Raw genomic sequence first — 15,385 nt, 5'->3', positions numbered from 1 at the left:
AGTCAAATCCTCTGTCCACAAAATTTTTTAAAGAGTTTTTGTAGTATAACTTTATAATCAAATTCACATCTTGCTCAAATACTAAAGACACAATTAAAGTTCTTCGCTGAGTAACGTCAGAAAGAGAGTCTTCTAATAAAGCTGATATATTCAATGGTTCAGTTGGTATATTTTCCATTTTTGAAGATTCTGTTCCGGTTAGTGGCCGCTATGGCAAACAATATATTTTATTCACCAGAGGAATAGCTGAGTTTGAATAAGCCAACACATCTATTAGGTATTTTCAAAATAGTTCCATTTGATTTATACCTTCCACCACAGGAAAATTGAGGATTCTTAAGTTTAAACGTCTATTAAAGTTTTCCAATTGTTCAATTTTTCTGTTAATGATAATGTAACCCTATGAGTTAAATGTTAAAAGATTACCTGGCTCATTCTAGATCTGGTGTAGAGACAGTGAGCAGCAGTGCAGTGAAACTGAGTAGTCTGTGTGCATGCGCTGAGTGTTCCGCATGCTGATGGAACTTTCAGGAGAGTGACAAACAGCTCAGGCTGGCAGTTGGGATGGAGCTGTATTGATGAGAAGATGTTACTAGGAAAAGACTGGAAGAAAGTTTATGCTGGAGATCATCACCTGAAAGAAAAGGTGCCCACCGTTCAAGAGAGAGAGAGAGAAAACAGAGAGAGCAGCTAAGTGACTGAGACTATTTTAAAAAGTGCACAAAAGAGAAAATAGTAAAGGAAATCTGAACAATAAGTTAGAGATAACTAAGGAAAAAAAGAGTAGAGTTACATGTTGAGATCCTTGAGGGTCTATGGAAATCTGAAAGACAGGAGAAAAGAAATGTTAAAGAATCTAGTGTTTTGTAAAATTGAATGTGCTTACATGATTTATGTACCTAATATTTATTGTTATCTGAAAAGGCTCCCAATGTTTAAACCTGTAATTGAAATACATATGTTGAATATGCAAGTTGGTAAAATTTAATTAACATTTAAATATAATTCAAATAATAAAAAAATATGTTTTCTTTTTATTGTTAAACTCCCTGGTTGGTGTTGAGTCATTTCAGGGAAACACTGTGACATATTTGGTACCATCATTGTAATACCTTGCTCTGCCACCAGGGGGTTTACAATTGGCATCACGGACAGGATAAATCACCCCACTTAACACCCTGGGGGTGACCTTGCCTGTAAATTTAAAGTGTATTGTGGAATGTGTATCAGTGGGTTCTTTCTGGCTAATTTTTAGGTCCCCCCGAGGGTCTGAGTTCACTCCCAGCCACAGAATGGAGAAACAGAGAAGATTTTGGGATCGAGGAGCAGATTATAATAGAGAAGATTACTGGGAAGAAGAAGAATACTGCAGAAAAAATGCAGGTTGGCATCATGGACAGTGGTGTGAGAATGCTGGGAGGTTCTCATTTCAAGAGGACCGGAGGCCTCTCATATGTTACAAGTGTGGTCAAGCAGGTCATATCTGGCAACACTGCCGAGCTGAGTGGGCAGTGGAAGACCTCCATCATGAGAGGATGCCAAGGACCATGGCAACCAGAAGCAGGGACCGGAGGCCTCCCATATGTCACAAGTGTGGTCAAGCAGGTCATGTCTGGCGACACTGCCGAGCTGAGTGGGCAGTGGAAGACCTCCATCAAGACAGGATGCAGAGGTCCATGGCAACCAGAAGCAGCAACCTAGGCCTGTGGGAATATGAGTCAAGCCCTGAAGTTGAAAGGGTCCGGCAACCCAGGTCTAGTCCAACAGAGTGGTACCAGGTCTATCAGACCACTGAGGTTGTGACCCTCTCGTCTGAGGAGTTGGTTCTGATGGAAGAAAAATTACATAAGATTGAGAGGGTGTTTGAAAAGTTGGTTGAGGAAGAAAGAAGGAAAAAGGAGGAAGCTGTGGAAAATTTGGGTGTTCAACAGGACGTGGAGTCACAGGTTCTGGTGTTTGAAGAAGAGCGGGCAGTTGCAGAGGGGAATGGAAATGAAAAAGCCTCAGTTCCTGAGTTGGAGGAATCACTTCCTAAATCAATATTGTTCTCTCACTCTGATGAAGTCGAGCTGCCAGAAGGAGAAGTGGTAAATGAAGATCCTCTGGTGATACAACCACACAGGGAACCTGTGCAAGAGGAAGAGCTCCAGGTGGAGGAGGAGATGTTGGAGCAGCAGGAAATTTTGGAACTCCTTGTGGAAAACAGAAAACTCCAGGCAGATGTTGATAAGGTAAAGAAAATAAATCCTGAAAGAAATGGTTCTGAAAATTTAATATGGTCAGAAATAAGTGAATCAGCAAATTCAGAAGAGATTAAATGGACAGTCAGTTCAGTAAGAAAAGAAATGGTACTGAAGAAAACGTTACCAGAATCTGAAAATAAATACAAGAATAAATTGAGGAAAATTGTGATCCGGAAAGACACTAAAGAAATAAAGCAAAGAGAAGTAAAGGGCCAGAATAAATGGACAGAGATGCAGCTAGAGTCTGTTGTGGGGCAAGAACTGCAACTGTTTTCCTGGCCTGGAAGACGAAAAGGTACAGATGAAGAATTGGACTTCAGTCAGAGAGATCCAGCCAGAGAGTGTAAGGCGGAGAAGCATGAAAGAAGACACAGGGAAAGAAAGACCTATGATTTCAAGAAGAGTAAAAAGAAGAGACATTTTGTGACTGAGAGGTGACTCTGACCTGAGGGGAGGACTGGGGGTTACCCAGAAACAACCTTGTCAGTTTATGCTAGAGGCTGTGCAAACATGAGATAACATGTAATTAATTATTGTGCTTTTGGTAAAAAGAAAAGTATATTGAAACATATTCACCACATTAATAAATTGTGATACAAACTGAAGTTAAAAAGGGTGGCATGTAAAAATTAAATGTATATGAGGGTAAAGTGCATGAAAATTGTAATGTTGGGAATAGATGAATATGTATCCATTGGACAAATGTAGATGGAATGGTGTGTATGGATATATGGATTGTCTAAGGGGGTGTTGGTTTTGGGGTGGTGTTTAGAAAAAAAGTTTATTTTATAATTTTTTTTTATTTTGCCAGCCCAAATGTAACCCTATGGGTTAAATGTTAAAAGATTACCTGGCTCATTCTAGATCTGGTGTAGAGACAGTGAGCAGCAGTGCAGTGAAACTGAGTAGTCTGTGTGCATGCGCTGAGTGTTCCGCATGCTGATGGAACTTTCAGGAGAGTGACAAACAGCTCAGGCTGGCAGTTGGGATGGAGCTGTATTGATGAGAAGATGTTACTAGGAAAAGACTGGAAGAAAGTTTATGCTGGAGATCATCACCTGAAAGAAAAGGCGCCCACCGTTCAAGAGAGAGAGAGAGAGAGAGAAAACAGAGAGAGCAGCTAAGTGACTGAGACTATTTTAAAAAGTGCACAAAAGAGAAAATAGTAAAGGAAACCTGAACAATAAGTGAGAGATAACTAAGGAAAAAAAGAGTAGAATTACATATTGAGATCCTTGAGGGTCTATGGAAATCTGAAAGACAAGAGAAAAGAAATGTTAAAGAATCTAGTGTTTTGTAAAATTGAATGTGCTTACATGATTTATGTACCTAATATTTATAGTTATCTGAAAAGGCTCCCAATGTTTAAACCTGTAATTGAAATACATATGTTGAATGTGCAAGTTGGTAAAATTTAATTAACATTTAAATATAATTCAAATAATAAAAAAATATGTTTTCTTTTTATTGTTAAACTCCCTGGTTGGTGTTGAGTCATTTCGGGGAAACACTGTGACATATTTGGTACCAGGGGGTTTACAATAATTTTATCTTTTATCAGTACTTCCTCTGTGTTTTTAATTTGTTTTATATCTTGTTGAATTTGCATAATTTGGTTCTTAGATTCTTGCTTAGTATTTTCCAAAGATTGAGTTAAGAAATCAACTTTACTCACAATTGCTGACGTGTCTTGGGCTGTTTTTGTTACCATTTCAGTCAGATCTTGTAAAGACTACCAAATAGCCTCGAGGTTAATCTAATAGCTCCTTGTTCTCTCTCCCTGCTCTCTGGGTTTGTGCATTGCCAAATGGAGTCCTGATTTCTTCGACTTCCAAGTCATTCAGGGCCCCTGCATTTCTCCCAGCATAAGCAGGGCACGGAGGGGGATTAAGTTCAGGAGGCAACAAAGATGTTTCAATTGCCAGGCGAGCCGAAGCTCCTCCTTCGGCTCTCAGCAAGGGCTCAATTACTCCAGCTGCTTGTAAACTTGCCATTGTGTATCTGTCTATCAACTGCTGAATCGTGGAAGATGTTCTGACCAATGGCAGTTGGCCTTTCACCAATCCCTTTCTCTTCGAATGAGACATGAAGAACAACGATTTGCAAGCAAACAGCAGACCATTTGAGAGACAACCAAATGGTCAGACCGTCATCTTGCTTCTTTTTATTATTTTTTTTCTTTCTTTATTTTATTTTTAACAAACTCGTTGTACCTTCCACTCCTCATATGGTGGACAAAAGAAAGAAAAAAGAAAGAACTACAATAGTTGCTGCTATAGCATCCTTCACTCAGTGGAATACAGAGGACAGGGGGATGTGATCTGTGCAGGTTCCTGCTAAATTGCAGTTGTGTGAGTGAAAGTTCCTGCACCAATGGAGCTGACTGGGTAGACACATTTTTTTTTAACTCGCTGTATCCTGGTAAAGGAAGGCCTTTATTGGCTAGGAAAGACTGTGTAGGAAGAGACCAGCAAGTACGCAGAGGAGCAGTAGCAGTGCACATGTGGTTCTTAGGCCATCGAGGCATAGCAAGACTTACTGAAATGGAACCTTTACGAGCATAACCCAAGAGAGGAAAAACAACTGATTGGACTATTTTAATACTTGCAGTTAGCACTGATGTTGTCTTCTCCTATTGTGATTCAATATGATGTTTGAACCACACATTTTCTGTACTGTGTGGAGCACTTGGTGGTTCAAACAATGAACTGAACTGCACCAAAACAGGAAGCATCAACTAGGTCTGCAATAAGAAAGATAAGAAGCTGGGAGTTCTACGCCATCATTGCTGGATTGGGAACGTACATGTGTTACCTAAAACTGAGGTGGCAAAGAGATGGCATGCCAATTTTAATGGGAGTGGCACTCAGCCAAGAGACTGGGCCAGGCCCAGGGCAAGAATGCCCCCGGGGCCCTGCCTCCGCTGCCACCCCCCCCCCCCCCCCCCGAGGTCATCATCGTCGCCCCCCCCCCTGAATTCAAATTATAGTGCCTCACCTCGACCTCGCTTCGTGTGAAAGAAGCGCAGCCGCGGCAGTCTGCAGATCGCCTCCCTTCGGGCCTTCCCTCCCTGTGTCCCGCCCTCGTGCAAGTTACGTCAGATGAGGGCGGGACACAGGGAGGGAAGGCCCGAAGGGAGGCGATCTGCAGACTGCCGCGGCTGCGCTTCTTTCACACAGAGCGAGGTCGAGGTGAGGTGCTATGATTTCAATTCAGGGGGGCCCAGCCCGGTGGTGGATGGAGGGGGGCGGGTGGAGGGGACTGCGGTGTCGGGGCCCCCTTGGAGGTCTGGGCACGGGGAATTTTGCCCCCCCTGCCCCCCCTCTCGGCGGCCCTGGTGGCACTTGCTACCTCTTTCCACTGCACAGCATCACCTCTGGTGTGACTGTGCACAAGTAAGGAGTTCCATAATAATTAACAACTGCTGAACTCCCACCCCCACCCCCAGCCTCATGGCTTGCCATAAGATAAGATCAGCAGCATCAATGTGCAAAATTGACTCCTGAATTAGTAACATCAAAACAGGGCTGTTTGTTTGGAAGACCCCTCTGTGAAAGCTTCTAAATAATAACTACTGACCATTTCCCTCTGTAAACAGCTGCAATGCAATCAAAGTCCTCCAAAACCAAATCAGATGTACAAAAAAAAAACAACTGTATTTGCTTGGGCAAAATGCATTTTTTAAATTCCTTACCATCCAGAGTAAGAATACTGGCTTTTAGTTTTTAAAAAATGTATTATGTCTGTGGCTATGAGAATGGTTATGCCTTCATGAGCTGCAATATATCTGTGCTGTAAAAATGGAAAAAAAAGTCTAAATTACAGTCATCCTGAAACAGAATATTACTGTCACTTGGCATTCATTCAGGCCCATGGACCAGAAGAGATTGAGCAAGAAGCAGTGAAGCATACATACAGTACCGAGTCTAGTAACAAGAAACCAGCTTAATCCTTTTAGGGGTTCTTTCTGTGTTGTACAACATTTATTTGTGAAGGAAAAAATGAACAGAATAATATTTTAATTACTTTTAATGAATCTAACATATCTAGCTCCTTATTTTTGTATTGATTGCAGGGTCTGGTGTTTTTTTTATGATCTACTTAGTATCTGTCTGAGGGAGGTGTTTACTAAAGCCTAGCTCGAGCCATCTGCTGAAGGGCCTATAGGAATAAAATGGGTCCTGCTGCAGATAACTCGAACTAAGCTTTAGTAAGCAGAGGGGTGAGTGAACTATGCAACTTAGGGGGGGGGGGGGGGGGGGGGAGTTATCAAGCTGCATTAGGGCCTTAAGTCATGTTATGGGTATAAAATGACTGTAAAATAACTCCAGCGAAAAGCTGGGATTATTTTACTGTGCCACGAGCATCGGGCCTCAAAACTGCAACTCGATGCTCCCAGTCCAAAGCCTAAAGGACCAGTGCCATTCCCCCACCTCTGATCACATACACCACCCTATGTCATACCCACCCCCGATCATATCCTCCATCCCCACAAAGGACCCTCCACCATTCCTGTGGGCCCTACCAACATTTTTCCTGATGGTCAAATAGTCTTTGGACAAGAACGATGCCCAGTCACTCCTACCCTGCCAGGGCCATTTACAAAGTGGTGCCTCTAGCAGTAGTCTCAAACTACTGCCACTAGGGGTTATGTTTCTATATAAGGCTCGATACTACCAGCATTATTTTTTTACTACAGTAATCAGTAATCTGGTGGCCTGTTATACTTCAGGTTACTGACTCTCTTGGTAAATCATGGTTCGATCAAAGCTCACCTTTTACCAAAACTTCATAACTTTCCCCCTTAATTTTAATAAGGCTTTTATAAACTTGCACAACCGCATGTGTACATACAAAGTACATACATGAAAAGTGTGCACCTATTTCTATACAATCTTTGCATAGTAGTTTCCAGGGGTAAAGCTTGGACAGAGAGTGTGTGGAGTTGTGATGTGTGTAAGTAATTGTATAAAGATTTCCTTTGTTTTTAAGTACAGAAAAGTGATTTATAAAATTGTGTAGCCTACTATGCAGACACACATATGTACTTTTATATATGCAACAGATGTTGGCATTCCTGGAGTTGAAGTCTGAGCTAGGGCAGAGCTGCAATGGACATGCTTTTATAAAACATGGGAGTATGGGCATGTAACACACACGGACATTTACATTTAGAACAGGTGTTAATGTTTACATTAATATTTGTGTGCTTTAGGAACTGGTTCTGGGGGCCTGTTTTATAAAGGCACATAGAGGCCCTTTTACTAAAACTCAGTTCATTAATGAAATGCTAGGGCTCCTTTGCATTTAGCATACTCTAATCCTGTTAGCACGCTCTGAGATTTAGTAAAATGGCCCCATAGTTATGTATATTTCCTAAAACGTAGGGTTAAAAGAGGCATATTTTAGGACTTCTCACATAGGCATCCTAAAAATCAAGCCTTATTGAGCTTATCTGGAGGTTGATGATGTACTAAAGTGCAAAGTGATTTCACAGAAGTGAGCTTTGCACAGAAAACTGTTCAGTATAATCACAAATGCACAAAGATTTCAGCCTATTGCTTGATCCAGAAGTCCCATTTTGAAAATAGTGGTATGTCAGAATGTACTACTAAGGGTCAGGTAGTGCCATTTTTCAAGATGGTGTTGCTGGTCAGGTGCTAGTGGGTATAGTGCTTGACTTCTTCTGTATTGGACACTTTGGGAGGATAACGTCTTTTATGTTTTTGAAAAGAGGAGTGTGGTAGCCGTGTTAGTCCACTCTTAAGGTTATCAATAGAAATCAAACAAAATAAAACATGGAAAAGAAAATAAGATGATACCTTTTTTATTGGACATAACTTAATACATTTCTTGATTAGCTTTCGAAGGTTGCCCTTCTTCGTCAGATCGGAAATTATTTCCGATCTGACGAAGAAGGGCAACCTTCGAAAGCTAATCAAGAAATGTATTAAGTTATGTCCAATAAAAAAGGTATCATCTTATTTTCTTTTCCATGTTTTATTATGTTTTTGAAAGAAAGTGCATAACTTGTCATGAGGGTGGAACTTAGAAAGGCCAGATTTTTTTTTTTTTTTGAAACTTTGGGCCCTGGAATGGAGGTGTAAACCAATGATGCCCTAGGGATTTCAGTTGTGGGTGGCAGGGGGGAGGGGGATAATAGCATGGAAGAAGGAGCCCGTTTAACATCATTCCACATCTGTATGAATGGGCACTGATTTTGAAACTTTTGGTGACATTTGCTGGACCAGGAATACATAAACATTTCTTATGATATTTTGCAACAGGATGCAGGTGAGCCAGCAGCTCTTTTGCATCCCATAACTAAATAACGCAAAAGCCCATTAATTTTTTACAAGTTAGTATATGGACTTCTTGGTGATTCATCTACCAGTCTCTGAATTCTGCTGAACCTCTTGTCACTGGTTTGTGATAAAGAAACAAGGAGAGGAAGATCATTTCAGTGGGATGCTATCGATATATACTGTATCTTTGCTTTTTCTATGTTTGATAGTTCTGCAAATGAAGCAAATGTCTTATTTGTTCATAGGACAAGTGTAATGAGGGTGAATGCTTGCTTGTACTACTAATGGGCCAAGTTGATGAGAACAGAACAGAATTTAGCTTCCCAACCCATTTAGGGTGTTGTTATCTACATGATCTACCATTAAGGGGGCACATTAACAACACAGACTATAGAGTTAAGAAACAGGCTATAGAGTTAAGACATATTATTTTACTGTTAATCTCATTTATTAGTGACTAGGACTCATTGCATGAAATAGAACGTGCAGAAGTAGAAGTGTAGTTTTCACCACTAACTTGTGCTGTTTTAGTTTAGCCCTATTTTATGTAGTGAGTCCTAGTTAGTAATAACTGTGGTTACTAGTTAAAGTATACATCTTAATGGTAGCCCAATAGCATGAGTTCATTGTAAAGTAACATATCTTAAAAGTAGCCTATTTTGACAACTAAGCCACTAATTGCTGTTTTACAACAGGTTCCATTTCATGCAATGAGACCTAGTTACTATTAACCGGGGTTAACAGTAAAACAACATATCTTAACTGTAGACTATATTGATAACTTCCCCCCAATATTCAGCTGGAGGCGGTCAGTGTTTTTTAAATGTTGATATTCGCCGGCTAACTTATCTCTTGATATTCAGTGCCGGTCCATGAGCGGACACTGGCACTGAATATCATGGATTTTTTGGGGCTGGCTGGGTGCCTGGCATTTATGCGGGCCCGGCCAATATTCAGCCAGATGAATATTGGACCGACCAGTCTGCATAACTTTATTTTTTTAAACTAAATCCCCAAACCCTCTCAAGCCCATAACCAATGTCCCCTTCTTTCCCTCCCCCTTCTAGCCCATATCAAGACCCACTGCCCCTGGAAGAACCCCCACCCTCCCTCTGGGCCCACCTGTATCCCTGATGATCCAGCGGGGTCATTGGGGGCAGGAGCACAGCCCCCCTTGCTCCTGCCCCTTACAGTGCAGGTCTAAAATGGCTGTCACGACCTCTCACAGCAGCTCGCTGTACTACACAAAGTACCATGAGCTGCTGCAAGAAGCAGAAGCAATATGGCTGTGCTCCTTCCCCCAACAACCCCAAAAACCAGGGATACAGGTAGGCCCCAAGGGAGGGGGTCTTTTTGGTGGGGGGGGGGTCTTGATGTGGGCTGAGAGGAGGAGGGAAAGAAGAGAACACTGTTGGGGAGCTTGAGGACTTTAGTTTAAAAAAAATAAAAGTAAAAGCATTTTTAAAAAGTTATGCAGGTGCCGGCCTTATTTAGGACAGCTCTTGAGCTGTCCCAAATGAAGCAGAGTAGCTATGTGGGTTCTGGCCCTGAATATTGCCAGCACCCGTATAACCTGAGGCTCCTTCCCAGTGCCGCCCCTAGCTGCCTACTTTTTCTTTGGGCAGCCTCATGGGATACTTAGTGGCATTGTCCAGTTAAGTACCACTTAATGTCCCCAGTTAGTTGGCGGGAAGCTATTTAAGCGGGCAGGAGAGACTCCTGCCCACTTAAATCGCTTTGACTATCAGCCTCATAGTTATCAATGTGGGCTACCATGAAAATGTGTTCTTTTATCACTAATGTGTTATATTACCACAGATCCTATTTCATGCAATGAGTCCTGGGGGAAAGTTATCATGGTGCAGTAAAAGGAGGGTTTTTACTGCATCTTGATTTACCATGGTATCTCAGTACTGCAGGTTGCTGACTCACATGGCAAATAAATAACACTGCTTGCAAACCACCTTGTAAGCAGCTTTATTCAACCTACCTGGCAGCATCGAGTCACCAAGCTGCAGCCTGATACTGCCAGGTGGTCACTTAAAAAGGCTGGCATCTTTACCTGGAAAAAGTGGCTACAGCGCCCTCCCAAGCCATAAGTTTGTGTGTTTGTTTATTTATCCATTCATTCATCCCACTGTTATCCAAAACAAGTTTTGGTTAAAAGTGGCTTACAATTTACATTCTGATGAAATTACAGTGGTTGTTTACAGTTTGCCTTTTGGTGGAAATTGCAATAATGATTTACATGCAAGAAGCGATTAGCGATTAGGAAGTGATTAACAGTGATGGTTTATGATTTAGAAGCAGAAAGATCTTTGTTGACTTAGTTACTTCGTTGTAGAATTTTTTTTAACAGGTAGGTTTTCAGTTCCTTTCTGAATTGGAGATAGTCCCTTTAGGGTCTCCAAATCAAGCCCCTTCCTTGAAAGTGAAACCTCCAATAGCCTCCCCCCTCAACCTTATCCCCCAAGCCCCCCACTTGCCTGATAGCCCACCTCCCAGAACAGTGTAGAATCCCTGGTGACTAGTGCTGTGGGCAGGAAGCAGTCCTCAGTCCCTCTTGCACTACTGGTGTGATCATCCAAAATGGCACTCACAGCCCCAGCAGTAGTTCCACGATAGTACCATTAGGAGTTAGGTTTATCTGTAAACTGTGGTATAGTATTTATATAGTAATGAACTGCTTTACATGTATTTGCATGCTTTGCATCTCATTACTCTATATCACACAGTGACTTGAATAGCATTGCATTAGGGCAAGGCAACCTATGTTAGTGTTCTTTAAGTCTTGGTAAAGCTCATTTTCAAAGCACATAGATACACAAAGTACCATAGATTACTATGGATTCTAAGTGCTTTGAAAATGAGCCCCATTAAGGGCAAATAATGTGGCTTTATAAATTCCCCCCCCCCCTAGTTACTAGTAACTGCCATCAACAGTAAAATAACATGCCTTAATGGCAGCCCATCTTGGTAACTACACCCCTTAAGTAAGGGCTACTCTTAAGAACAATGCTCCCTGTTAACTGTGTGGGAGTCCTCCACCTACCTTCCCGTCAGTGGGGGTGCTGTTTCAATATTACATTTTTAACAGCAATGGAAGGAAGTTCTGCAGGAGTCCAGAAGATCTGCCATTTCCTAGCAATTGAAAACACAATATTGAAGCACCAACCCTCACTGGCATGAATGCAGTTGGAGGACTTCTGTGTACCTTAGAGGGAACATTGACTAAGATGTGTTATTTTACTGTTAATCCCAGTTATTAGTGAATAGATCTCATTACATAAAATGGGACTTTTGCCAAAATAGCATGTTAGTGGTAAGATAACACATCTTGAGTAATCCATACCAAAAACTACACCCCTTTATTTGTAGACTTCTCAAAAGAGCCGCTGTTGTATGGTGGACTGACTTTGCCAGAAGAAGACTGTTTTATGAACATATTCAATTGGACTGACATTGAAAACTGTGGTGACCCCTGATGAAGGCTATTTCCAAAACTTGGCCAAGTAGGGTCATTCTTCAATAAAAGTCTGGTTGTGAATTCTCGGTTGTTCCCTTTTTTCCTAGACCACCTCTTCTGTTTTTCTTGAACTTGCTGTCTGTGCGGGAGTTTTCTCCTTTTGTTCTTTGCCCTAACATATATGTGTGCCACAAACAGCTATTTACAGGGTCTGTGCTACTGAATTGCACAACAAAACCCACATTTAGCTGCTTAGTACAGCTTAGCAAAAGGGCCTCGAAGATTCAAAGGCCTGAACCCAAGTAAAACTGGGCTTCTCTGGGTCCCTAAAACAAGTGGATACATACCTGACATCAAACTCCCCCTGAAATCACAAGTCAGGAACCTTGAAATATAATTAGGTTCAATACTTACTCTGATTCCCCAAATCCAAGCAACCTTCAAGAGCTGCTTCTACTATTTGTGACAGCTACACTGCCTCTCTCTTTACATCAAGAAGGTAAATCTTATCCCAGTTGTGCGTGCCATGATAACATCAAGACTGGATTACTTAATGCACTATACAATGGTCTGACGGCAAAGGGCCTGCACCAGCTTCAATTGATTCAGAATGCAGCAGCAAGACTCATAAAGGTTGCAAGTGACATGACCACATCACACCATTTTTGCAAAAACTTCATTGGCTACCAGTAAAATACAGGGCTAAATTTAAAACTCTATGTCTGATCTTCAAGGCCCTGAAAGGGAATGGCCCTGAGTACCTGAAGAATAGGATGATCCTCCACACACCACCAAGGACACTTAGGTCCTCCCAAGGACTATCACTAACCACACCCTCTCCAAAAGACATAACACGATATGATACCTGCAAGCGAGCCTTCTCCGGAGTAGCTCCCACACTCTGGAATGCACTGCCTGAAAGACTCCGCTTAACACAAGACTATCTCTACTTCAGGAATGAGGTGAAAGCTTGGCTCTTCAACCAGGCCTTTAATGGAAGAAGTAACTAACTTGTTAGTCTCACTCACACACACAAGTGACTCAGGGTGCACACTCCTACCACTCCTACTCTAGCTGAGATAATATTAAACCATCTCTCTGACCTCATGTGCAACTTTCTTTAAATCAGTCACCTTACTCATCTATATGTTATACTTTTGCTTTACCCTTCACTATCAATTAAAATGTTCTATTACGTATTGTGTTGACATTGTAAGTATTATACCACGCCATAGTTTGTATTGTTATTTGAATACTTTTACTGCTGTAATTGCCTATTGCTCATGTTTGATCTATTCTTACTGTACACTGCCTTGAGTGAATTCTTTCAAAAAGGCGGAAAATAAATCCTAATAAATAAATAAATAAATTAGTTTATCTAAACCATTATCCTCTGTAATGCAGTGTAGCCCCATCCCTTGATTTCATGAGATTATTGTATCCTCTTCTTAAATATTTGATGCTAAAACATATCTAGTGGAAGTACAGTTTTGTTTTGCTTTTCAGTACGAGAAAGTAATGAACATAGACCAGTTACTCAGTACGATATCTTCTATCAGAAACTGAGGATGAAGGTTAAAATAGAAGCTATGTGAGTTTGGAGAAGGAACAAGTCTTTACAGATTTAATTAGCGTCTAAATAATGTATCCAATCTGATTTATTTCAGGAAAAATCATCATTAAACATATGTCCAGCCATCTGCTGCCAACATAATTGGTAAACAAAATGATATAAACTAAATATTTTAATTAAGGATAATATATTTTGTTCAAGTTGTTTTTCATTATAAACTGTTCAAGATCATGTGCCTTTTCTTTTTGTACATTTCCTCGAAACATCCACTATTTGCCATTGGCAGCATTAGAAATTTGGACTAGAAGAATATTTGGAGTAATAATTAATATTTTATAGCACTACTAGAAGTATTTGGTGCTGTATAGTAGTGATAATTATTCAGGTACAGATATGTTCTTGCTTTAAGTAACCTGGTGGCTATTAAATGGGTACAGTAGCCATTAGAGAAAATTGGATTATTTATAATATCTTTCAATGGATCAAGGTTATGGATATATATTTCTGCTTTTTATTTGACAATAGAGTAAGAAATGTTGTTTAATGCACTATTCCTGATTAATAATAGCCCACAATTACAAAAGAAAATAGAATGATACAAAGGAAAACAAAACAAACTAAAACAAACAAAAAAGAAACGGAACAAAGTCAAGTGAAAATGTTCTGCCTGCAAACACATAATTAACATGCAAGAATTGTCTTTATTTGATGCCCTATTTTAATGTAAATATATTGGCATAGCTTTTAGCTGTGATGGTCTGAACAAAATACGGAATATTTTTGATTGTATATACGGTAATAAATGGAGACTACAGCAGCATTGTAGATATACTGCACATTTTTGGGGAAGGGCATTTTTCAGTTTGGTCATGATTCTTGCAGCATTTTGATTGTGTACTTTTTCATTATAATATCAAAAGGTTTTGTTCAACAACAGGGCTCTTGTGCTCAAAAATAATTTACAATTGTGTTTAGGAATTTATTGTAGAAATTTTAGCTTGTTTAAACATAACTATTTTTAGCCAAAATTCCCACATCTACTATATTACCAAATTGGACTATCAGTGAGAATGCTTCTACTTCCCTCTCACTTTCACAGGAAGAATAAGACAGTGATCAGAGTAAGAGAAGATCTCAGTGAGGACCTGCAATACGTTTTTGGTTAATTATACTGCATTAGAGCTTCCAAGCTGAGGAATAGAGCTAGGTTGGGAACTCATGGTAACAGTACATGATTGCAAAAAGAGATCAACTGTTTCATCCAGTCTTTCCAATTATTCCTCTCCACACAACCAAAGATAAATCCCAGCTACCATCTATAGAGCATGATCATTTCTAAGATATCATTTTTATCCTAGACAGTTTTTGTCAATATCTTCCTTTGTATTCCTTTCCACAATGAATATGTGAGTTTACAATATTCTTTATTTAATACATACCCAGCATCTCTCTCTCCCCAAGTCTAACTACAAAGATTTGTAATCTAAATAGGGCAAAGGTGCAGAAATGATTGCTTATTCATCTTCCAAGGAGTAGCTACCAATACTAACACGGATCTTGTATGAACTTCTGCCATCCTCACAACCACCAGTCCCGTACCAATGTGATACGTGCAGACTGCATAGCTTGACAGATAGATCCAGTTACACAAGCTCTTGCATTTCTGCTAGAACTTCAAGTTATTAGTATATGATTACCCATGAGACACAAATGTCTTGACTTTGCTGTCCTAAGCAACTGACTACCACACTGCCATCTGAGCATAGATCTCTGTTCAGCAGGTTTCATATCGTCAAAG

Source organism: Microcaecilia unicolor, chromosome 5 (genome assembly GCF_901765095.1).
Source record: "Microcaecilia unicolor chromosome 5, aMicUni1.1, whole genome shotgun sequence".
Classification (NCBI taxonomy): Eukaryota; Metazoa; Chordata; class Amphibia; order Gymnophiona; family Siphonopidae; genus Microcaecilia; species Microcaecilia unicolor.
This window is presented reverse-complemented; position numbering follows the sequence as displayed.